This window comes from Nyctibius grandis, chromosome 7, assembly GCF_013368605.1.
Source record: "Nyctibius grandis isolate bNycGra1 chromosome 7, bNycGra1.pri, whole genome shotgun sequence".
Classification (NCBI taxonomy): Eukaryota; Metazoa; Chordata; class Aves; order Nyctibiiformes; family Nyctibiidae; genus Nyctibius; species Nyctibius grandis.
The window spans coordinates 15,222,627-15,246,114 of NC_090664.1; the positions used below are offsets into that span (position 1 = coordinate 15,222,627).

Below are 23,488 nucleotides of genomic sequence, written 5' to 3' on the forward strand. Positions count from 1 at the left end.
ATGACATTTTCAAATATATCCTGGCTTCCTTAATTTCAGAATGTAGCATGTCAAGTGAAGAGTGTTAGTCCTAACATTTGGACAGTATCCTTTTCAACTTTCGATCTAGATCTTTTTCTAACACAGCAGTGTTCACAAAGAAGCCAGGTTAGATGCATGTTTTTTCCTATCTTCACATAATTCCTTATTGTCCTTAAATTTGATTGTCCTTAAATATTTAATTTAATTTTATTTAATTTAATTTAATTTAATTTAATTTTATTTTATTTTATTTTATTTTATTTTATTTTATTTTATTTTATTTTATTTTATTATTTTATGTTACGTTATGTTATGTTATGTTATTTCCAGAGTCCAGGTTGTTCTGCTTTAGTCCTTGCAAGTAAACATTTCAGAAGGTTATATGAAAAGGCGCAGTTACAGTAAAGTGTGTTTATGGTCTTCAACTCTTGCTGTCACTCCAAAGCCACCACTCTCAGCTGCTGAGATGTCACAAGGATCACTAGCTTCCATTTAATTTTTCTTTTAAACCTGTTGATGAGCTTCGCAGGTGTCTGGGAGGCTGTGCAGAACAGCTGGGAGCAAACTGTTGTAGGCAAAGTCCTTACAGACAAACGGTGCTTTGAATGGACATGATATAAATATATTTTTCATAATCTTCATTCTCCCTACATCCTCCCCAGAGGAACTTTTGGAGCCTAACAGTGAACTTAGAAACGTATAAAATAGCATTAGAAATAAGATGCACGTGGCAGCAGCAATAATGAAGGGGAGAGTATTTCACCACAGTCAGTGATTGTCTGGAGGTGAATTCCCCATCAGTAAATTCTCAAAGTGCTAGGAAATCACCTGAAAACGTATAGTAAAAATGAGCAGGTTACCTGCGTGTTACAATTACAGTGTTAGGTTTGCAGTACTGCTTTGCTGCCTGGTTGCCAATGTGTAGCATTTCAATGGTCCGCACTGTGTGTAAGTGCAGTACGGTAACACATCAGGAATGACAGAATTACCGTGGCATGTTTGGGTTGTGTCATCCAAATAAAAACCCCTCTTCAGTTTGTTCTTGCATCTATTTAAGATTGGTACCTATTGGTACGTCTGTAAATGGTGCTTTGCAGACATATGCAAAGAGATACAGTCTTTCCAAGACCTTCTGATGCTTTTTTGTCTAATTATGGCTATTTTCTATAGCTTTTCTAATTTTTAACACTTTATTAGGAAAAAATGCATGTAAGTGATTCAATTTTCAGTGCTGTCTGTTTACCCATGTTAGAAATTATTCTTTAACTATGTGTGTTTGCTTTTTTAAGGATATCATGACTCATTATTTACTCATGGGTAATCATCTTTAGTAAACAGTGCATCTTGTGAGAGCTAATACAGAGCTTCATGTGTATCAGAGAGAGACCCTTCGATTCAAAAGCTCCTGCCAGCTGTCACCCTCACAGCTAATATCACCTCATAATATAGAGCTAGTTACAAAATACCAAAAATAATGTTTGTGTTTAGAGAAACAGGAAAGCCTGCAAATAAACCACAACTCAATAATGTGTATGACTTCAGGGCTGCAGCAAAATATAGTTGTGCATGTAATACTGCAGATTTCTATTTTGTATCTGGTGTCTTACTACTGTATTTGTTTGGTATTTTATACTTTTTCAATTAATGAAAGCAAAAAAGTGGCATAAAATAATCTAATCCTGTCCATTTCCTGTTATGAGGATAAAATATACTTTGTCTCTATTACCAGTTACTTTCCTTGAAATTATATTGTAGATTTAGATTTTGAATCATTCCCTGGCTGACTAAGTGATGACTCTCTCGTTTTGTCTCCTGTTTATCAAAGAAGTGAAAAGATTTAGCCCATGAATTTTTCATATAGGCTACAGACGTAGTGTTCGGGGCCAAACGCTGTCCTCAGTTACAAGTCAGTGTCGCCGGGTAGCTGTCTGAGCCAATGGCAGCGTTGTGAATGTGTTTCAGCGTAGTACTGAGACTTGAATGTTTTGTTTCTATCGTGCGTATGGGAGTAAGAATTAAGCAGATGATAGACAAACTGATTATAAAAATAGATAGGAAATAGAGGTTCATTTTCCAGTTCAACATGCTGCTGCCAGTACTGAAGCAAGAGTAAAACCATTACTCACTGCCCTGCGGGTGCTGCACCCTGCAATGAATGAGTACCATATTTTTAAATATCTAGTAGCATCAGGAAAAACTGAAGTCGAAGCAGAAGTTCAGATCTTAATTAGCGAAACTGCCTTTCCTCCTGTCCTGCTGCCAGACAGAAAAATCTGATTATATTTTAAACTTTTCAAAATGGACTTTGCCTTTTCACTTCTTAGGATCTGTCTGTGAAACCAAGAGTGAGGGAAGGTGTAGTACAGGAGGCAGCTTTATCGTGGCCTTCATCGCCTGGCTTCAGGTTGGTAACATCCCTCCGAAGTTTTACTTTCAGGGCAGCCCTCACCCCTGTATTCTTTCAGCCTCCAAGATTTTCTGTACTTTGAAGTTAAAAACCAAGTTAACCTTTGACCAAGAATTTCAAAATCACCTGATGGAAAGCTCTTCCCTTTCTGCTGCCTGATAAACGAAAAACTCTCCTCTGCTTATAGGACTCAGAAAGCCTCTCTAGAAAAGACATGAGGCTTTATTAATTCTGAATTGTGTTTTTTCTGGATAATTCTTTTTAGGAGGAGGCGTCCCCATTAAGCATTTGAAGCTCTTCCTTGCTTTTTGACCTGGAGAATACAAAAGTGGGCAAAAATAATTAGAGGGGAAAATATTAGTAGCATTACTGTGATGTGAGGACCTTACCCACAGCTGGGGGTCTGCCAGGTAAATACAAGATTGCTCTCAGCCTTACCAGCTTGAGATCTGTCTGAAATAAAAGAAGAAAGCAAACGCAAAGAAAACTAAATGGAAATACAGCCCCCCTGTGTTTTTTTGTGCTGTAATGAGGAAAAAATTCCCTTTGGGCTGAGAAAGCTTAAGGTTGTTTTTTCCCATTGCTTGTCTCATTGAGCATCTATTTCCTGCAAAAGGGCAGAGCATCAGCTGTTGCTGGCTTTGCAGCCCTCTCCAGCCATGGGCACAGGCAGTCTTCTCAGCCCCTGTACGCAGTCTCGATGGAAGACAGAGAGCATTGTCTGGTATAGGGGTAGATGGTATATTTTATATTTGACATTCCGGTTACTGCTCACTGCATGAGCATCTTGAGGTTTCTGAGTGAGTTCGTCACCGGTTTCATGGATTTCTGTCCTCCTTGTGTAATGCTTTTCCAAACTGTCTTCCGATCCTGTCGTTGGGAAGCTCACAGGCACGCTCGCGTGCTCTGGTCTGTCTATGGGAGAGTTTTATGTCAGGGGAGAGCTGGGCATCGGTCACGCACCCTGGGGTGCTCAGTGATCTCGCACGGCGGCTGCCATTGCCTACATCCACCCCAGTGCTCCTGCGAGAAGGCTTCACGCGGAGGAGGCTTTCCGTCAGATGCACGTGGTAGCATGAGCAGCATGGCTCAGCAAATGTGCAGTGAGAGAGAGAGGGAGAGGGAGATTTCCAGGCTGCATCACAGTCTGCAGAGCTGGTCGAGTGGTCGGCGTCTCTTGCACCCGTAGGTAGCCCGGCAAGTTCTGCAGCACTGTCTGTGCTTATGGGCTGTGTGCTCATGCCTCAGATTGGGAAGGTCAGAGGTTTCTGCTCATGATCTGGCTCTGGATACAGCAGAGCGTTTATTGTATATTATATACAGGCAGCATTGTTTATTGTGGGATACACATTGTGGGAAGGCAGGCGTGACACGAACTATCTGTTACTATCAGGATAATGCAAGATACGTCTTCTGAGAGAAATCATAAACATGTTTGGCATATATACACAATAAAGCGTCTCCTGTCAGACTCATTCTTCCAGTGTTGCCTAATCAATTTGGGACGTTGTTTTTGAAGGTTTGATTTCTTTTATGCCTTGTATCTCCTTCTGGTACTCAGATGTCTGGCTGATGAGGTCTTTTGATGCTGTGTGCTGTATTTTTAGCCCTTACGAACTTGTCTTGCAAATGCACTAGATTTTAATCACTCACTCCTTTGGGTACTGAATCCTAAATATGCAGACTTGTTGGCACTTAGAGAGCTTTGTCTATTAAAATACGTTAAAAACGAGTCAGTCTGTTGGAGCTGGCTATCTTGACAGGGTTAGGATTAAGATATCAGCTTTACCCAGTGGCAGCGCTGAGGTGGATAACAGTAGATAGATGGACAGAAAGATTGGGAAAGAATTAACTATTAATTTAAGTATCTTGGAGTTATAAAGTGATGTTTTACCAGAGCAGGTCTGTTATTATCTGTTCTGCTCTTTCCGTGGGCAGTTCCTCATCTCTTTAAGTCTGCTGCTGAATGCCATTTTGAAAAATCTTTTCAAGGATATTTGCTTCCGTGAAGGTAGATATTCTCATGTTCTGTATGATGCCTGGGTTATAAAAAATGGTGATGTCTCTAACTACTCATTCCCTTGCTTTTTCACTTTTTTCCTGAAACTTAGGAAAAGAGGTGTTAGGGAATGACACTGGTAAAATGGATTGAACATCCTTGGTTTTTGAAATCCCGACTTTTCTTTGTGGAATTTCCTGGATTTTTCTTGACTTTTAAATTATTTTCTGTGGAGAGTTAAACTTCTCAGAGAGGTTGTTAGACATAGAATATGAGCCATGCTAACTAAACAAATAGCAGTTCCTCTTGAAGCCTGTCTGAATTGATGTCTGCATGGCAACATAAACACAGAACGGAAGAAGACTGGAGTTTTAGAAGGAATCTCAAGAATCTGATAAGTCCCCCCTCTTTTGCTACTAAAATGTCTTAAAAATGGAGAGAAAGCTGATAAGGCACTGTGTTGGAGATAGGCAGTATACTGTATAAAAGCAAAAGTTTAGCTTTCAGTTTACATAATAGACGGGGGAAATGTCACTGCAGATTATACTAGTTGCACTAAATGCTTGTCTATTAAAAGCAATTGAGGTTTTTTCCTGCTGTGCTGGCACACAGAGCTGCTGTCTTCTGTGCTGTAGCATTAAACTGACATGTGGAATTTTTTTTTCCCCAAAAGTCTATATATGTCAGTCACTTTACAGAACTTGCTAGGAATTATGAATATAAAAGTTGTGCGACAAGGAAGCGGGCTGCTGTCCCACCCGTCTCTGCTTTTCAGTGTCTTTTCACATGAATGCGGGATTTTGTGCTGTGCAACAGAAGCAATCATACGTAAACTCAGGGCAAAGCAGAATTTAAGAGTTTTGAAATGTCAATTCTTCAAGCCTTGCGCAGGCAAACTGCTACTTAGGATAGTTTTGCTGGGTAAATTTTTTGAGATTTTGGCCCTCAGCATTTATATTCAGTGGTAGAAATAGGATACGTTTGGTACAAACTCCTGGAGACACAGTGCTTGAAGGGCTGATGTGGCATACATACCACCACGTCTAAAAAGTAGGCAAGCTTTTGTTACTGCTATTTTGATTTTTCTCCTAAAATACACGCAGAAGTTGTTTAATTTGTGAGAAATCTAAAATATTACTTTTTTCCTCCATTTAACAAAGAGGCTTGTTTTTGTGTGGTGTGGTTGTTTTTTTTTTTTAAATTGTCAGTTGAAAATCTTTGCTGTGGTGTTTTGTTTTGTTTTAGGAAAGAAACCAGCCGAAGTGGGCTTTTCATTTTCTCCAAATTATGATGCCACTCTGATAATAGTTAAAGAATTTATTTTCTGCTGGTTTTTGATACTAGATACAGGATCTTAAATTTTCACAAGTGACTCATGATTTGGCATGAGGCCATTTTAGAGTGCATAACCTAAAACATCTGAAAGATGGTATTCAGTTCTTACTGGAAACAAGGTTCTATTAGAGACATTTCAGTTTGTCAGCGAAGTGCCCAGGCATCCAAAATCACCACTCGTATGTGCAAATATAGCTTATTAGATTTCCTTTCAGGCTGTGACTGAAAGCTTTTCATAATTTGAAAAGTTAGAAGATTAAAAGCAAACGAATTTTTACATCTATCTGTAATTACATAATACAATGGGATGTGATGATCTTATAATTTATGATATCATGTAATTTATTATAAAACAATTGTATTATTGCCTGTATTCTTGCAAAGGGAAGGCAAGCGGGAATAACTGTTGGCTAGACAGCGTGTTAGATTTTGCTAATTTGTATACTACAGTCAGGCAGATGGTGTGGTTGCATAGCTATAAGCTATTATGATCTTGGTTTCCTAAACTCTAGACAATTCTAGCTGGATAATAAGATCCTCTGTAACTTTCCTTTAGTAGTCCTTACAACACTGACTGATTTAGTGGCTATTTCCCCTTTTTTGCTTTTAGTTGGTGATGGAGCTGCTACAAACAGGTGATTAGGCAACTGGGAACATCACTTTGTCAGTCTGTGATTCCTCGGGGCTGTAGCAGGGGGAGGCATCAGGAAAGAAGTTGCTGAGTGGCCTGACATAAAAGAAATGGGTAAAGCTTATGGAGCAAAATGGAAAACCTAGCAAGGGTTCTCAAAACAGCAGCACCAAAATCAAAAGTGCCGTTGAATGACAATTTATATATCGATATGAAAAAGCAGAGTGCTGTGTTTATTCCTGACAAGGACACATTTTTCAGTTTTTTGTCATCAGTAAATACCTGTGAGGGATAATCTGAATCAGTACCTTGTCACCAAAATACATCTACGAAGACAGTCCGTAAGCATGAGCTTGTTGGTGTGTTTCATTCCCAAACACGGGCGGTTTCTCTTCACTGTTAGAACAGTGGGGAAAATCATTTGAACATCATAAATAAAAAGGTCTGATTTCAAATAGATGACACTCTCACAGTCATCTTTTGTGTTTACAGCGTCACTTTCAGCATAGCATAAAATGAGAAATTAAAAAATTATTTGGGAGTTTGCCATGGGTGCATCCTATGGGACAGGTTTACAGTTCATTAGTGTTTTGAGTGAAGAAACCAGGTAAAAAATGCAAGGAAATCTAAAATGGTTCAATGAAACAGGCAGATGTTCGTGAAAATAACCTGATAATAACTGTCAGCATTCAGTGGAAGGCATGTTCATAGTTAATCATTTTGATTCTTCATCGGTGAGGAAACCGCAGAATATTCTGTCCAAGTTGTTAAAGATGCCATCCAAAATGCTGTCCAAGATTTTGATTAAAACAGAGTATGCCTTTTGCACAGTGAGATGTTATGGCTGGATCTAATTAACAATGAACAATTGGAACCATGGGAGAACAAAATAAAATAATGATTCAGATAAGTTATAGAGCTTTTCCATTACATAGGCCATATGACCGATCTCAAATGCGAAAGTCATAGATTGATCCTGAAATTAAAAAAAAAAAAAAAAGAGTATTGAAATACTATATAGAACAAAAGCTCTTCTGTTTTTTAAAATGAAAAATGCAGATTTCTACTCCATTGTAGCTTAGCTGCAATATTCAGTTGCTTTGTCATATTGTATTTCTGATGCATTTGCAGAAGAGAATTCCTTCCTTATAAGCAGGAAGCAAAGTAAGTGTGAAAGCCTTTTCTGAACAAATTAGAGAAAAGAGAAAGTAGGGTATTTTGTGTCTAGTATTGCCTGTGGACATGGAATCACGCATCAGAGTGATCAGGCTGGAAGACTATGAACCTCTGCCTCTCCCTCGTATTCTCTCCAGGTTGCTTCTCTGCCCCTCTCCTCTAGGAGCGGGCTTTGAGCATCTCCTTTTGCCACCAGCTCTACGCTGACGTGGAAGGATAGCGGAGGTGATGCTACCCATTCCTCCCTCCTGTCAAATCAGGACCCCTCTGCCCCCCTGCACCATGGGTTTGCTGCGCGTGCCTCATACCACTTCGTTTCTCCCTGCGCATTCCTGTCACGCTGCCTTCTGGCAGCCCTGTTTCTGCTTCAGGGATCCGTGCCTGAAGTCAAAACATTATAATTAATATATTAAAACAAAACTTCTACGTGGGAGACCTATTACTCAGGGTATTGACTTCTTTTGCATTGGATCTGGATTTCTCTTGACCATCTAATTTATCGTAGTGCCTGTCTCCATCAAAGCAATTAATAATAAACTAGTGTATTTTTTGGCATGTATAACACTAGTAACTGTTCGGTGTGTTGAAGGGTAACCTTAAAAATCCAATACATAACTCTGCATGCTACTGCTCACTAATAATTAATTATTTACAAAATTTAAACTGTGATAATGAATCACTGATCTTAGAGAAGAGGTTTGGGAAAGTAATTCTAGTTTTATTTACTGTAGTTTCTTGACTAACAGTCAGATTCTCCCATTTTAGTTTAACAATAAGCCAGTAGGATCAAAAGGATCTCAGGATTACTTTATACAGAATGTTTTGACTTTGTGATTCCCAGGTCAGTGTTTTATTGTGAGGCCGTGTAGAAATCTTCCTGACTTAACAAGAACAGAAATTGTGGTAGCCATCAATGATTAAATAAAGAATGTGCACCATATTGTAAAATAACTTCTCAGCTAGATTCTGCTCATGGAATATATTGAAGTGAAACTTAACACCCTCTTTAGTTCAGACAGGGGTATGCAGAAGTCATGTTTGATTTTGCGTTTCTGTAGTCTTGGGACGAGCTGGCTGGCAGTTGGCTTCAGAGCATCCTCAGGCACAGCTGTAACTGGTATAGGTCCCTCGGGGAATGCCGTGCAGCCAGCCACAGGTCTGTGGTGCACAAAGAATGCCCGTCTGCAGGAGGCTGCTGGTGAAACAGGAGATCCAAAATAGTGACTGCATCCACCATGAGTCGGAGCATCCCACTCCTGTGTGTCCAGGTGCCTTTCTTGACCAGATGGACCAGCGCAAAGGCAAGAACATGATCTTTGTCCTCAGCGGTGTGTTACTCAAGTCATGCATGTGACTCGTGCTGGTGGCACTTAATGTCTGCAGTGAGCCTGACCTGTAGCCTAAGTGGGCTCGTCAGTCAGTTTGTCCTCCTGCTCATGCTCGTCATGCAACCATGCGGCTCCTCGGCGGTGGCTGGTGGGGTCTGCAGGCACCACCTTTTGGACTCTGCTCCCGTTTCCCTGCCCAAGACTTGCAGCAGCTGACATGCTTTGGCTGGTCGCTGGAGTACATCCTCTGCCTTTAGTGTGGTTTATTGCTTTGGGCTCAAAGTTTGCTCTGCTCATTTATCATCATTTGCTGACTGTAAAACAGGTATAGGCTACCAACTTCAGCCAACATAGAGAGCTTGGCATAGACTGCAGGCATCCTTCAGGGGTGATATGCATTTAAAATCCCTTTAATGGTAATGTTATAAAAGAGTCCTTAGTGTAAATGGTGTTAATGCTCAGAGGATTTCTTAAAAAAAATTATTTTGCATATAGTATTTCTTTTAATACATCCTTATGCATAAACCCTCTCAGTATAATTACAGCTTTGTAAATCCCCATTGTTTGTTCTCTATTTGTAACAAAGGATTTGTCTGTGGAGTTAAAACTGCAAATACCTCATAAACCTGGTAGCTGAGGGGTATACTGGGGGGAAAAAACAGCAAATACCACTGTCTTTCTAAAAATGCAGAAATGTAAATTATGCTTTTTTTTTAATGGAGCATTGAAAATGGAGAAAATACCACTTTCCCCATTCCTGCTAGTTGTACATTCAAAAGTTTTCCATCTGCATGATTGCAATTTTGAATTTGTGTACTTGGATAGATTTTTTTTTGTAGAAATAAACGTAAAACGCAATTGCAACAGATTGGCTTTGATACATTACTACATAGTTACTAAACAAATGTCTAAATCTGTCAGTTTGTCTCTTAATCGGAGTTTAGCCCAATTCCACCCTTCAGAAAACCCCGAGGCTTCAGCATTCTTGACCTTAGCTCCAGAAAATAAAGCAAATATAATTTCTTAAGCCTTTTATCCTGTTAGCTTAGCCAGAAAATCTTGATTCAACAATATTTCGAATCTAGTCATAGTTGGTTATCACTAGCACATGATGTCATTGTCACTAGTGGTGTTTAACACCACCTCTCCACAAATGATGAAGAGAAGTTAGGCAGCTGCAGAGATTACTTAAACGTATCTGTGTTTCAGTGAAGATTTATATGTGCTGTATATACTGGGCATAGGGAGACATTTTCCAAAGCTCTTCTTAAGAATACCTGTTTCTGTTTCTCATATAGACAACCAAAACTGCCATTTGAAAACCACTTCCCAGCAGAATTGCTGGCCCGATGATTATATAGTGGTGTTATACAATATTCCTTAAAATCTTTACTGTACCCTAAATGAGAAGAAATTACTCTCTAAGCTTGCTTTGCACTGACTTCCAAATGGCAGATTGCCATTTTATTTATTCATAGGGTATTTTTCATAGCTTTCAAAATGTATGCAGAGCTCAGGGACATGTTCCTTGCTCAAATCATGCAGTCTGTGCCATGGTTCTGAACTACATTGGAACGATTTACTGGGACATGTGCTAGACATGGGACTTAAATGAGGGCATGTGCCATACAGGCAGAAAAAAAAATAGAAGAAAGAAATGTAACAAAAAAAAGATCTTAAAGTCAAAGATAAAGCAGTTAATGTACTACAGACTAGTTCACCGTAATTTTTTTCCCCATTAGCTGCATGAAAGTTCTGCTTTTGTAGAGCTTTCTTGCTTTAATTTTGTGTGAGAATTACCATGAGAGCTGCATTCCAGTGTGCAGGTGTGATGGGTGCCATCCGCCATCCCAAGGAGAACATGGCACCACCAACTTAGTTACTAGAGAAAGTATTGGGGAAAAAAAATATATGTTCTGGATGTACTGTGAGTTGGAGGCTGCCAGTCTTTAACCTCTGGGATGTGTTGGGTTGGGACTGGCACCTGGAAAAGACAGATAACATAACAAAGTCTGTCATGTTTTATTCCAGGACTCAGTAATGACATTCACTTGCTGGGGAAATTGTGCAGCAGTATTTACTGTACATTTGTCCTTGAAGATACTGGCCTTTTTAATTCTGCCATCCCATAGAAGACAAACTAGGGGCAATTAAGACAACCGTAATCATTCTCATGTCAGTGGGGTGATTATAAGCAGAAAAATATGTGCTTTCTGGTGCAAGGTTTGAAGGTTCAGGTCTTATCCCTGCTGTAGTTTATGCTTACTCAGACATATGGACAATGATTAAAATCAGGCATCTGGTGTAAAGCAGTCTGAATCTAAGGATGAAATGTCTCATCTTGTTTTGGCTGTCTCAGCTTGTCTGCTCTCTGGGTTCCTCTTCAGCAAGCTGAGGAGAAAATGCCAGGGTGCTGTTTGCACCACAAATCTCCGAAGTGGTGACTTCCACCAATAGTTGCAGTATAAGGTTAAACACATGTGGGATGAATACATCTGAATCCCCCAAATTTTCCATTTCACGAACTTCATACATTGCATTTAAAGCTTGAAGGTTCCCCTCAGATTTGAATATTGTTAGTTTTTTATGAAGTTTTGGGCAATACTTAGAAAAGTGATGAACATTGATAGGTCAAAAATATGTATGAAGGCTTGTTTTCAACATCCTGATGCCTTTTGTAATTGGATTTTTGATCCTAGGCAAGGTTTTCAAGCCTAAGGCGAATGGAAGGTTTCTCATTAACTACAACGTGCATCACTGCGCCTTTGCTGGCGCTGGGCTGGGCCCTACAGAGATGACATCCCTAAATACTTTTCAGAGGGAAAAAATAATTGATTTTGGGGCATATGATTATGTTATGCACAGAGAGAACAGCTGCCCCTTTTCTGATATCTGCTTAGTTCTCTTGAATTCTATGACTCCCTATGTTACAATAATACATTAGCTTTTCCTTTTAATGGCACAAATAATAAAATTTTTAAAGAGTCGAGAAATAAGTTTGAGGATTTGAAACAATTATTTTTGGTACAGTTTTTATTTTCAAAGTAAATTAATTTATCCTTGTCCTTTTTTAAGTCAAGGACAATTGTGACATTAACATTTATAATGTAAATAAAATGTACTGTAGTAGAACTTGAAGGTCTGCTAGCCAAAGTATATTTTAATTTTGTTAATCCTTCATTAAAACAGAGAATTGTAATGGAAATACTGGCAAAACAGGACTATAGACATTACTGTCCGTGGACTCACCATTTACTGGAGGGGATAATAGCTTCTGGACAGTGTATTCATAGCATTTTCAGTAAAGCAGCTGTGAGTTTCTATCTCTTTAGGATGTCCTCAACAATGATGCAACAGTAGCAATGGTGATTTTTGTTTCCTTATTATTCCACCGCTGAACATCTGGGTCAAGCTGACTGGCTGAAATTTAAGACTTCTCAGACCCAGGAGAACTAGCTTCCAAAAAATCATTGAACTTCATGATTTCTATGACAGCCAGTCATCAAGAGTAATGATAAATGGTGGGTGAAGAGAGAGGAACGTGCCTTCACATTCAGCACTTCCCTGGGGAGAAGGATGGACATGAGACAGTGGCACTGTAACTGGTCATGCTGATGGGACAGCAGAACACGGACCACATATTCCTCTTGCAGCTGGCAGTTGTGTGTAGGCGTGTATAGCTGTGGGTGGGGTTATATGCAGTTTTTTGGCAGCGATGGTTAATTATTAATCTATACGTATGCCTTATATGGAACTGGTTTATGTGTTTTCTGTCTTCCAGATATGATCTTGTCTTTGCTGTCCAATCTAAACACAGTCTTTCTTCTAGCCTTTTATCCTGCAGAGAGCATATACCCGTGTGAGAATTATGATTAGCATTGTACTGGTAGTAAACATTCTCAGGCTCCATCTGTAGGTCCCAGAGTTTAAACTGTGCACACAGACGTATCTACAGCCTCCCTGCACCCGCAGAGACTGAGTCTCCCTAAGGCAGCACCAAGCAATCCAAGGCACGCTGTGCAGAGTTTCAGAAATGAAGATGCCTGTCACAGTTTAGACTTTGGCATGCTGCAGTCATGGCTTTTCACTCTACAAACTCCATGGCACAACTTGCGAACTACTGCAAGTGCTGGAACTGTGTAATCAAATGGCCTTGAGTCAAGACTGGTGAGGCAGGAAGAATTAAATTACGTTTCTGTGCCAGCAGAGTTCCTTGCATCTTGAGGAAGAACTTTGCTGAGGGAGGTCAGTGAGATTTTCCCTGTTATTTTTTTTTCCTGAGTTTGGTTTGGGTTTTGTTTGTTTTGTTTTTTTTTTTTTCACTAACGTGCATTTTAGTTCTTACTGGGAGCTGCTAAACAGCAGAACTGAAAGCCAAACTTATTGAAGTGGCTTTAGGAATGAATTTATCTCCTGATTGGGATTCTTGGTTCCCCACCCCTTTCTTTTTCCTTCCTCGGCTCTGATGGAGTGAGAACTCAGTGGCCTTTCCAGGCCTAGTTGGCTTTCTGTGATCTTTTGTGAAAAAGGAAATGGTAGTTGCTTTGCTTGGTCAGTCTCCTTGTGGACCTCTGAACATCAGAGCATTCTGCAGGGACTACGAAAGTAAACTGAAGCTAATTCTGGGGTGATAGTGAAACTGTCTAGAAGACTGAAAAAGTTTTGCATCTTTTGGTAACTTGAAATAATTTTCCCCCTATTTTTTTTGCTATTTGAAGAGGTCTGTGAAGGATTTCAGGAGCCTAAAAGTAATTTTTAATAGGATGAATGGGATTTTGTTGTATAATAATATATGTATAAGACGAAGAGTACTGCCCTCATCCCTAACATGATACCTCTTCAAAGACTTAGGCAGAATGTGTAATTTCTGTGGTGAATGTCTAATTTCTGTGGTGAATGGAGTTAAATCCAGTTGGTGGCCGGTCACAAGTGGTGTTCCCCAGGGCTCAGCATTGGGGCCAGTTCTCTTTTATATCTTTATCAATGATCTGGACGAGGGGATCGAGTGCACCCTCAGTAAGTTCGCAGACCACACCAAGGTGGGCGGGAGTGTTGATCTGCTGGAGGTTAGAAAGGCTCTGAAGACGGATCTGGACAGGTTGGATCGATGGGACGAGACTAATTGTATGAGGTTCAACAAGACCAAGTGTTAGTCCTGCACTTGGGTCACAACAACCTCATGCACCGCTACAGGCTTGGGGAAGAGTGGCTGGAAAGCTGCCTGATGGAAAAGGACCTGGGGGTCTTGATCGATGGCTGGCTGAATATGAGCCAGCAGCGTGCTCAGGTGGCCAAGAAGGCCAACAGCATCCTGGCTTGTATCAGAAATAGCGTGGCCAGCAGGACTTGAGAAGTCAGCTGACAGCAGCCGTAGCAGAGACAGCGGCGGCAGCGACTTGATGTTAGTGCGGGGGCGAGGGCGACATCGGGCTTAACCGGACGGTTTTCGTACTCTGGGCACCCCCCCCCCGCCCCGAGCCCTCCGCGACCATCAGCCCTGAGCTGCTTCCCCTGCTTCCCCCCCCACCCCAGACCCAGAGGTTCCCGGCAACGAATCAGGAGAGGAGGGGGCATAGCCGGAGGCACCGCGGGCGATTTAAGCGATTTAAACGCACCACCCCCTGTGGTCGGGTGATAAAAAGTCTCCTGGAGGGCAGGGACTAATCCCTACCCAGAGGGGAGAGGGAGACTCAGCTGTGACTGGGTGTGTCCCAGGGCAGGAGAGGCCGCAGCCGTTTGCAGCTCGTTGGGGAGGGCGCTGACTCCCTCCCAGTGCACAAGGCAAGGAAGGTGCCAAGGAGCTGTGAACCAGGGGTGTCACCAACAGGTATTTCCCAGTTCAGTGGAAGAACAATGGTATCTACCTGGTGGAAGAAGACCAAAATGGATGTGGGAACCCAGACAGAGCTCCCACGGAAGGAGGCAATGGTGCAGGTCGCAGGCTGCAGGGAATGCTACAGCATCTCTGTGGTGTCAGGGGGCTGTGTGTGCTGTGAGCAGGTAGATGATCCGCTCGGCCGAGCGGCACAGCTGCAAAGCCAGGTTGAAAGGCTTCAAGCCGAAGTAGAAAGGCTTAGGAGCATTCGGGAGGCTGAAATGGAGATAGACTGGTGGAGCCAGGCTCTGCCTTCCCTGCAACAAAAATGGGAGCACCTGCCGGAGAGCTCCCAGGATCGAGGGACCCCTGTACTCTGCCCTTCTCAGGTGGAAAACAATAACCTAGAGGAGAAGAGTGAGTGGAGGCAAGTCTATGGCCGTGGCAAAAGACGAGTGCCCTCCTTGCCTACCTCGCCTCCACAGGTGCCTCTGAGCAATAGATATGAAGCCCTAGTGGAATACAGCCAGTCCAATGGGGATGTGGTAGAGAGGCAACCTATATCAGAGGTCCCACCACAGTCAGAAAAACCTGACGGGCGTATAGCTACCTCCTCCACAAGGAAGAAGAGAAGAGTTTTAGTGGTTGGAGACTCCTTTCTAAAGGGATCTGAGGGCCCAATATGCAGAGCTGACCCCCATCACAGGGAGGTCTGCAGCCTGCCTGGAGCCCTAATCAGGGATATCACCAGGCAACTCCCCAATCTGGTGAAGGCCACAGACTACTACCCCCTGCTGATCTTCCAGACAGGTGGGGAAGAAGCTGCATCCCGTAGACTGAGGGGGATGAAGAAAGACTACAAGGCCCTAGGACGGTTGGTGAAAGAGTCTGGGGCACAAGTTGTTTTCTCCTCCCTCCTTCCATTTTCACGTGATGACGTGGGATGGAATAGTAGGATTCTCTCTATTAATGCCTGGCTACGAGACTGGTGCTACAGGCAGGGCTTTGGGTTCTTTGATAATGGCTGGTTTTATAAGACACCAGGCGTGATGGTAATACATGGGAAAGGCTTATGTCGTAGGGGCAAAAGGGTTCTGGGACAGGAATTAGCAGGGCTCATTCGGAGAGCTTTAAACTAGATTCGAAGGGGGATGGGGTTGTAGCTGGGCTTGCACCACTGGGGCAACGCTCTAGTGTTGAGGTAGACCAGGAGGCCTCCCATCCCCCTGGGGTGAAATCGGTGTGCTCAGCTCGCTCTCTGAAATGCCTGTACACCAATGCACGCAGCATGGGGAATAAACGAGAAGAGTTGGAAATCCGTGTTCGGTCGGGGGGCTATGATCTAGTGGCAATTACAGAGACTTGGTGGGACGCCTCGCATGACTGGAATGTGGTCATGGATGGCTATGTCCTGTTCAGGAAAGACAGGCCTCTAAGGAGAGGTGGTGGAGTTGCTCTTTATGTGAGTGAGCAGCTAGAATGTATTGAGTTCTGTCCAGGGGCGGATCAGGAGCGAGTTGAGAGTTTGTGGGTGCGAATTAAGGGGCAGGCTGGCAGGGGTGATACTGTTGTGGGTGTCTATTACAGGCCACCGGATCAGGATGAGGAGGGTGATGAGGCCTTCTACAGGCAGCTGAGAGCAGTCTCACAATTACAGGGCCTGGTTGTTGTGGGGGATTTCAACTACCCTGATATTTGCTGGGAGGCCTACTCAGCCAGCCATCCTCAGTCCAGGAGGTTCCTCCAGTGCATTGATGATAACTTTCTGATGCAAATGGTGGATGAGCCAACTAGGAGAGGAGCGCTGCTGGATCTGATCCTCACTAACAAGGAGGGTCTGGTTGAAGAGGTGAAGGTTGAGGGCAGCCTTGGTTGTAGTGACCATGAGATGGTAGAGTTCAGGATCTCATGTGGCAAGAACAGAATAGCTAGCAGAATTGCAACCCTGGACTTCAGGAGGGCCAACTTTGGCCTTTTCAAGCAATTGCTAGGGGAAATCCCATGGGACAGGGTACTAGAAGGTAAGGGGGCTCAAGATAGTTGGTTAGCATTCAAGGACTGCTTCTTCCGAGCTCAAGATCAGAGCATCCCAACAAGTAGGAAGTCAAGGAAGGGTACCAGGAGACCTGCATGGTTAAACAGGGAACTGCTGGGCAAACTCAAGTGGAAGAAGAAGGTGTACAGATCATGGAAGGAGGGGCTGGCCACTTGGGAGGAATATAAGTCTGTTGTCAGAGGATGTAGGGAGGCAACTAGGAAAGCTAAGGCCTCCTTGGAATTAAACCTTGCAAGAGAGGTCAAGGACAACAGAAAGGGCTTCTTCAAATACATTGCAGGTAAAGCCAACACTAGAGGCAATGTAGGCCCACTGATGAATGAGGTGGGGGCCCTGGAGACAGAGGATAAAAAGAAGGCGGAGTTGCTGAATGCCTTCTTTGCCTCTGTCTATACTGTTGGAGGCTGTCCTGAGGAGCCCCGGACCCCTGAGGCCCCAGAAGAAGTCAGGAGAGAGGAGGAATCTGTCTTGGTAGATGAGGGCTGGGTCAGGGACCAATTAAGCAACCTGGACGTCCATAAATCCATGGGTCCTGATGGGATGCACCCGCGGGTGCTGAGGGAGCTGGCGGAAGTCATTGCTAGGCCACTCTCCGTCATCTTTGCTAAGTCACGGGCAACAGGAGAGGTGCCTGAGGACTGGAGGAAAGCGAATGTCACTCCAGTCTTCAAAAAGGGCAAGAAGGAGGACCCGGGTAACTATAGACCAGTCAGCCTCACCTCCATCCCCGGAAAGGTGATGGAACAACTTGTTCTTGGTCCTGTCTCTAGGCACATCAAGGATAGGGGGATCATTAGGGGCACTCAGCATGGATTCACCAAGGGGAAGTCATGCTCAACCAACTTGATAGCCTTTTATGAGGACGTAACCCGGTGGATAGATGATGGTAAAGCTGTGGATGTGGTCTATCTCGATTTCAGTAAAGCGTTTGACACTGTCTCCCACAGCATCCTCGCAGCTAAACTGGGAAAGTGTGGTCTGGATGATCGGGTAGTGAGGTGGATTGTGAACTGGCTGAAGGAAAGAAGCCAGAGAGTGGTGGTCAATGGGACAGAGTCCAGTTGGAGGCCTGTGTCTAGCGGAGTCCCTCAAGGGTCGGTACTGGGACCAGTACTATTCAATATATTCATTAATGACTTGGATGAGGGAATAGAGTGCACTGTCAGCAAGTTCGCTGATGACACAAAACTGGGAGGAGTGGCTGACGTGCCGGAAGGCTGCGCAGCCATTCAGAGAGACCTGGACAGGCTGGAGAGTTGGGCGGGGAGTAATTTAATGAAATATAACAAGGGCAAGTGTAGAGTCCTGCATCTGGGCAAGAACAACCCCATGTACCAGTACAAGTTGGGGACAGAGCTGTTGGAGAGCAGCGTAGGGGAAAGGGACCTGGGGGTCGTAGTGGACAGCAGGATGACCATGAGCCAGCAGTGTGCCCTTGTGGCCAAGAAGGCCAATGGCATCCTGGGGTGGATTAGAAGGGGTGTGGTTAGCAGGTCGAGAGAGGTTCTCCTCCCCCTCTACTCTGCCCTGGTGAGGCCGCATCTGGAATATTGTGTCCAGTTCTGGGCCCCTTAGTTCAAGGAGGACAGGGAACTGCTAGAGAGAGTCCAGCGCAGAGCCACGAAGATGATTAAGGGAGTGGAACATCTCCCTTATGAGGAGAGGCTGAGGGAGCTGGGTCTCTTTAGCTTGGAGAAGAGGAGACTGAGGGGTGACCTCATTAATGTTTATAAGTATGTAAAGGGCAAGTGTCATGAGGATGGAGCCAGGCTCTTCTCAGTGACATCCCTTAACAGGACAAGGGGCAATGGGTGCAAGCTGGAACACAGGAGGTTCCACTTAAATATGAGGAAAAACTTCTTTACGGTGAGGGTGACTGAACACTGGAACAGGCTTCCCAGAGAGGTTGTGGAGTCTCCTTCTCTGGAGACATTCAAAACCCGCCTGGACGCGTTCCTGTGTGATATGGTCTAGGTAATCCTACTCCGGCAGGGGGATTGGACTAGATGATCTTTCGAGGTCCCTTCCAATCCCTAACATTCTGTGATTCTGTGATTCTGTGATTCTGTGATTCTGTGAAGTGATCGTCCCCCTGTACTCAGCACTGGTGAGGCTGCCCCTCGAGTACTGTGTTCAGTTTGGGCCCCTCACTACAAGAAAGACATTGAGGTGCTGGAGCGAGTCCAGAGAAGGACAACAAAGCTGGTGAAGGGTCTAGAGCACAAGTCTTATGAGGAGCAGCTGAGGGAACTGGGGTTGTTTAGCCTGGAGAAAAGGAGGAGGGGAGACATTATTGCTCTCTGCAACTACCTGAAAGGAGGTTGTCACGAGGCGGGTGTTGGTCTCTTCTCCTAAGTAACAAGCGATAGGACGAGAGGAAACATCCTCAAGTTGTGCCAGGGGAGGTTTAGATTGGATATCAGGAAAAATGTCTTCACTGAAAGGGTTATCAAGCATTGGAACAGGCTGCCCAGGGAAGTGATTGAGTCATCGCCCCTGGAGGTATTTAAAAGACGAGTAGATGTGGTGCTTAGGGACGTGGTTTAGTGGTGGACTTGGCAGTGCTAGGTTAACAGTTGGACTTGATGATCTTAAAGGTCTTTTCCAACCAAAATGATTCTATGATTTATGTCTAAATTTTGTGAAGTGCACCTAGATGCCTTTTCTCCTCCTGTCTAACAGATAAATGCTGAATCATTTGGAAAGAACTTGTTTTAGCTTATTGGGTGTATTCATTATAGGGATCAAAACCATGTTTTGGTTAATGATAAGATATGTTTCTGTATCTTCAGCTTTGCAATTTCTGCTAAACAGCATGCAACAGAAAAGATGAAATAATAATGACTGAAGCAAAAAGAAGCAATTTTATGTGTACAGCTCCATGCAGTCAAGAGTTTTCTAAGCCTGGTAAAGGAGAAAATTTTAATCTACATCTATTCTGCTGTCTAATCAATTTGGCAGTATTAGTTTTCTGTGGTTTGACTGGAGTCGGTGGCTAGTCTTCTTTAAGAAGGCTCACAAACAGCATCAGTAGCAAAGTACACTGTTAAAGCAATCTCTGTTAGTAGGTTTTTTTAGTGTTAGTATTTACAAAACTGATTCATAAGGAGTTGTTCTGAAAAAGATGGACCTTGCAAAAGATTTATGTTTTTTTTTGTATCTGAACTGAAAGGATAATGGTAAATACCTTGTTGAAATGACAGAACCTTTTGTCACTGAGTGTGAACAGTTGTCTGCTTAGTTTAACTTAATTGTCATTAAGCATTAAAGCAGTGCAAGCAGTTAACAGGAAATGTATTTTTGTGTGAAAGTAAAGAGCCCACGTGAAACTCTTTGCCGAGGTGTCAGGTAGGAAGCCTGACAAGTCTTCTGCAGGGACCGTTGAATGCTTGGAGCCTCACCCGGTGTGGTTTTGGGCACACTGGGGTTGGATAATCTCCACTTGGATAGAAGCTAGATCATCTGAAGATAGAGAGAACCTTTCTGCTACCTGATGGAGAACAATGATGGGCGCTTCTTTCTCTAGGATGTGGTCCTCTTGGCCAGATGTCTACAGAGACCATCAAACTAGGCAGGCAGCAGGGCCCGTGGGAACGTATGATGGGAGGTGCTCATGGGCCTCATTACAGCTTGTCCTGTTATCAACAGCTAGATCAGATAAGATAAATTTATGCAAACTGTTTCTTTAAGCATGCTAGGATTTTTTTTTTTTTGATTGGGAGTCATAAACCCTGCCAAAGTCAGCTTTCATTCTTCTTTTAAAATTACATAGGATGAGTTAAATATGCTTCAAAGCAGCCTGTGCTGTGAGTGTTTCTAGCACAGAAATACTTTGCTTCAAATCGGTGGATCTTGTCACAAGTCCAGGATGACTTTTAGTCTTCTTCAGACTTGCCTCTGTACCTGCTTTGTGGTTAAAACAGGCTCTCCTGTAAGATATTCCTTTCCCTGCCCACAAAGAACCATTCTCGTCCCATAAACTTTGTGCTGTGGACTGCTGTAGTATTGGGACAGGTGAGTAATAAAGAATCAGAGACATAATATGTCCTCAGTTGCACTCTGGCTAGCTTCAATGGGTGTTTTGCATGAGAAAAGTGAGAAGGATTTGGTTTGTGGTGTAATAAATCCCCCTCGATCCTGTTGAAACCCTGGGTAGCATCCAGTAACAGAATACCTTCTGGTTCTGTCCATTGATGCCTACAATGCATGCAAAACCTTTCTTAAAGTACCTCTGGTGGGTGACCCACACCTAGAGCCAAATGGGTAAATGTGAAGTAATCTGATGTTGATGCATGTTTTAATAGCTGATTATCAGAGCTGTAGAAAATTAAATTTATGAGTTACTATATATTTTACTAAGTAATGAAATGACCTTAAAGTTATGCCTCTTCCTTTGTAGGTACACATGTGCAGATACTCAGCTGTGGTAAATCAAACATTGTAAATGTCAGCTCTGATGAGCTGATTCATAGAAATGAGATCTCCTGCCTTTTCTCAAGATGGATGTTTAATGAATTTGTGCACTTCAGGATTGTCTCTTTTTAAGTTCACCTGTTCTGGTTCTTAAATAGGCTCATTTTATAGGTCTTTCATAAAATACCAGGTGAACATAGTCTAAATTAAGGGAAGAGGCACTTCTGCTATTCACTTAAGCTTTGCTTCCCTTAGATTGACAGGTTCACAGCCATTCCTAGAAGACTCTTTTATTAACCCCTCTGCCTCCCAAAACACAATATTTTCATTGTAGAGCAGAGAATTCATCTCTCAACCGTTGCATTGATCACATGCTTTGAGGCCAAGCTTCGAATTCGTCCTTGACAAAGATGAACAAGGTCTCTCCTTGTGTTCCCTTCATCTGTACATTTCTAACTGTCTGACTGACGGCTCATGAAGCATACAGCAAGTGCTAGAGGCTGAGATGCTTTGCCTGTGACTCAGCATGATTTTCTCTGCTTTGCAACAAATACTAATATTGTCAGGCTTTATTAGACTTGGCTCTTTGTTTTCTATTTCATGCTGTGTATTATGCTAATTTAGAAAATGAAATAAGATAAAGTGCGATTCTATTCTTGCATGTATTAGCGGCAAAAAAAAAATCCCGTTTACTTCAGAGTTACCAGAATCCAATTTCCAATTACAATGCTGATGCCTGCAAATAGTTCTCCTCCATTGTAAAGGACTGAACAAAAGTCACAAAGAAATTAAAGGTTAATTAATATTTTTTCAGGCCTGAAAATTCATTGATTGTTCTGAGTCATGCCGGAACTTTTTCAGAATGGTCTTAAAGCTTATTTGTTTTTTTCAGATTTTGTGATGTACATTGGTAAGCTATTGGCAAATGTGCCATTTAGAACAGCTTAGTTGAAGCAGATGTTTGACGAAATGGCTTGATGCTTTCGTTCGTCTATAACTGCCGCTGACCCTACTTGTTTTGGGATTGAGCAGAAAATAGCTGCTTTTAAAAAAATCTTCCAAGCTGGAAAACTCTCTGAACGGGCATACTGCAAGTCCATCTTCTTACAACAGAAAATATCAAGTGTCCAATAAAAATAATAGCAATACAAATACTGGTCATAAAATACTGCTTGCAGTGAAAATAAACCTCTGAAGTGTGCCTAATCAGCCTGCAGTTTAGATGATGACTTGACTAGATCAGTTGTTTGTATTGATATTTCGAAACCATTTGAAATGTTGTTCAGAACAGCTAGTTAAGATAGTAACTAAATAAAGGCCTCCACCCCAGAGTGCTGATGAATAACTCTCAAAATAAAGGAAATTTGTTTCAGTTATGTAAAAGGAACCCCATAGTTTTGGTGTTAATGAAGTGAAACTAAAATAATGACTTCAGAAAGCACTTTTTACCGAATGGATCTTTAATACAGATTTCTTTACTCTTTTCAGTGAAAGAACAGAAAATGAAGCTCTAATACGGTAAGAATTTTTTATTCCACTTTAGTAACATGTTCAGGTTAACTGGAGGTAATTTTTAACACATATGCTCAGCATTTCAGAGTAGGTCCTAGACATAGTGTGAGTCAGTATGTCAAAGCAGGAAAAGAAAAGGAGACAGTATTGCAGATTGAGTGTAACAACATTTGACTGTTTTTTTTTGTTACTAAGCCACTATTTGGTCTTTTAATCAAAATAAGATGCTTGCATAGATTTGGAAACTTGTTTTTGCCTATAAGGAATTTACAGGTAATTATTTTTCAGCAGACTCTATAAGTTTTCTCTACTCAGTCAATTAAAATCTTCACTTATAAAGGTGAACTTTTTTGCAGTTTGAAAATGAAATATTAGAGTGTATGCTGATAAAATAAGTAGCTTTGTAGCAAATTTTTGGTTTTTGAGCTGTGGTGGCGAGAGTTCATGAGTTACATAGTTAAATAAATGTATCTGTAGAGGAGGCATGAACTCTTCTAGAGAAGAGTGAGTATTTCCTCTTTCGTATAACACGATTCAGGCTGCATTCTGGAAACGGGTTCTCTGTGCATCTCTTAGATAAGCGAAAGGCAGAAGAAGGTCTTTCAATATGTTACCAACAGCAAGGGGTGCGAAAAAAGGGGTTTTTATCTTTTTATTTCTTTCATTGCTAGTGAGGATGCTGACATTCATGTCCTGTGTTATGTAGAAAATGAAGCAGCTATGTCAAATAACATAACCAGGTGCATGATAGCAAGTTGTTCTGACAGTTAGCTGCAGTATGAACCAGTTCAGAGC

At 42.4% G+C, this 23,488-nt stretch overlaps 1 protein-coding gene across 2 annotated transcripts in view; it reads left to right on the forward strand.

Annotated features, from left to right (window-relative positions):
• THRB (thyroid hormone receptor beta) overlaps positions 1–23,488 on the forward strand; it is a 172,541-nt gene that overhangs the window by 15,684 nt on the left and 133,369 nt on the right. The window contains exon 2 of one of the 2 annotated variants that reach the window (XM_068404989.1): positions 22,670–22,699. The exons of the other annotated variant lie outside the window; for it this stretch is intronic. The gene's annotated coding sequence lies outside the window, so the exon portion shown is untranslated. The remainder of the gene's footprint in view (positions 1–22,669; positions 22,700–23,488) is intronic. 2 annotated transcript variants of the gene reach the window in all.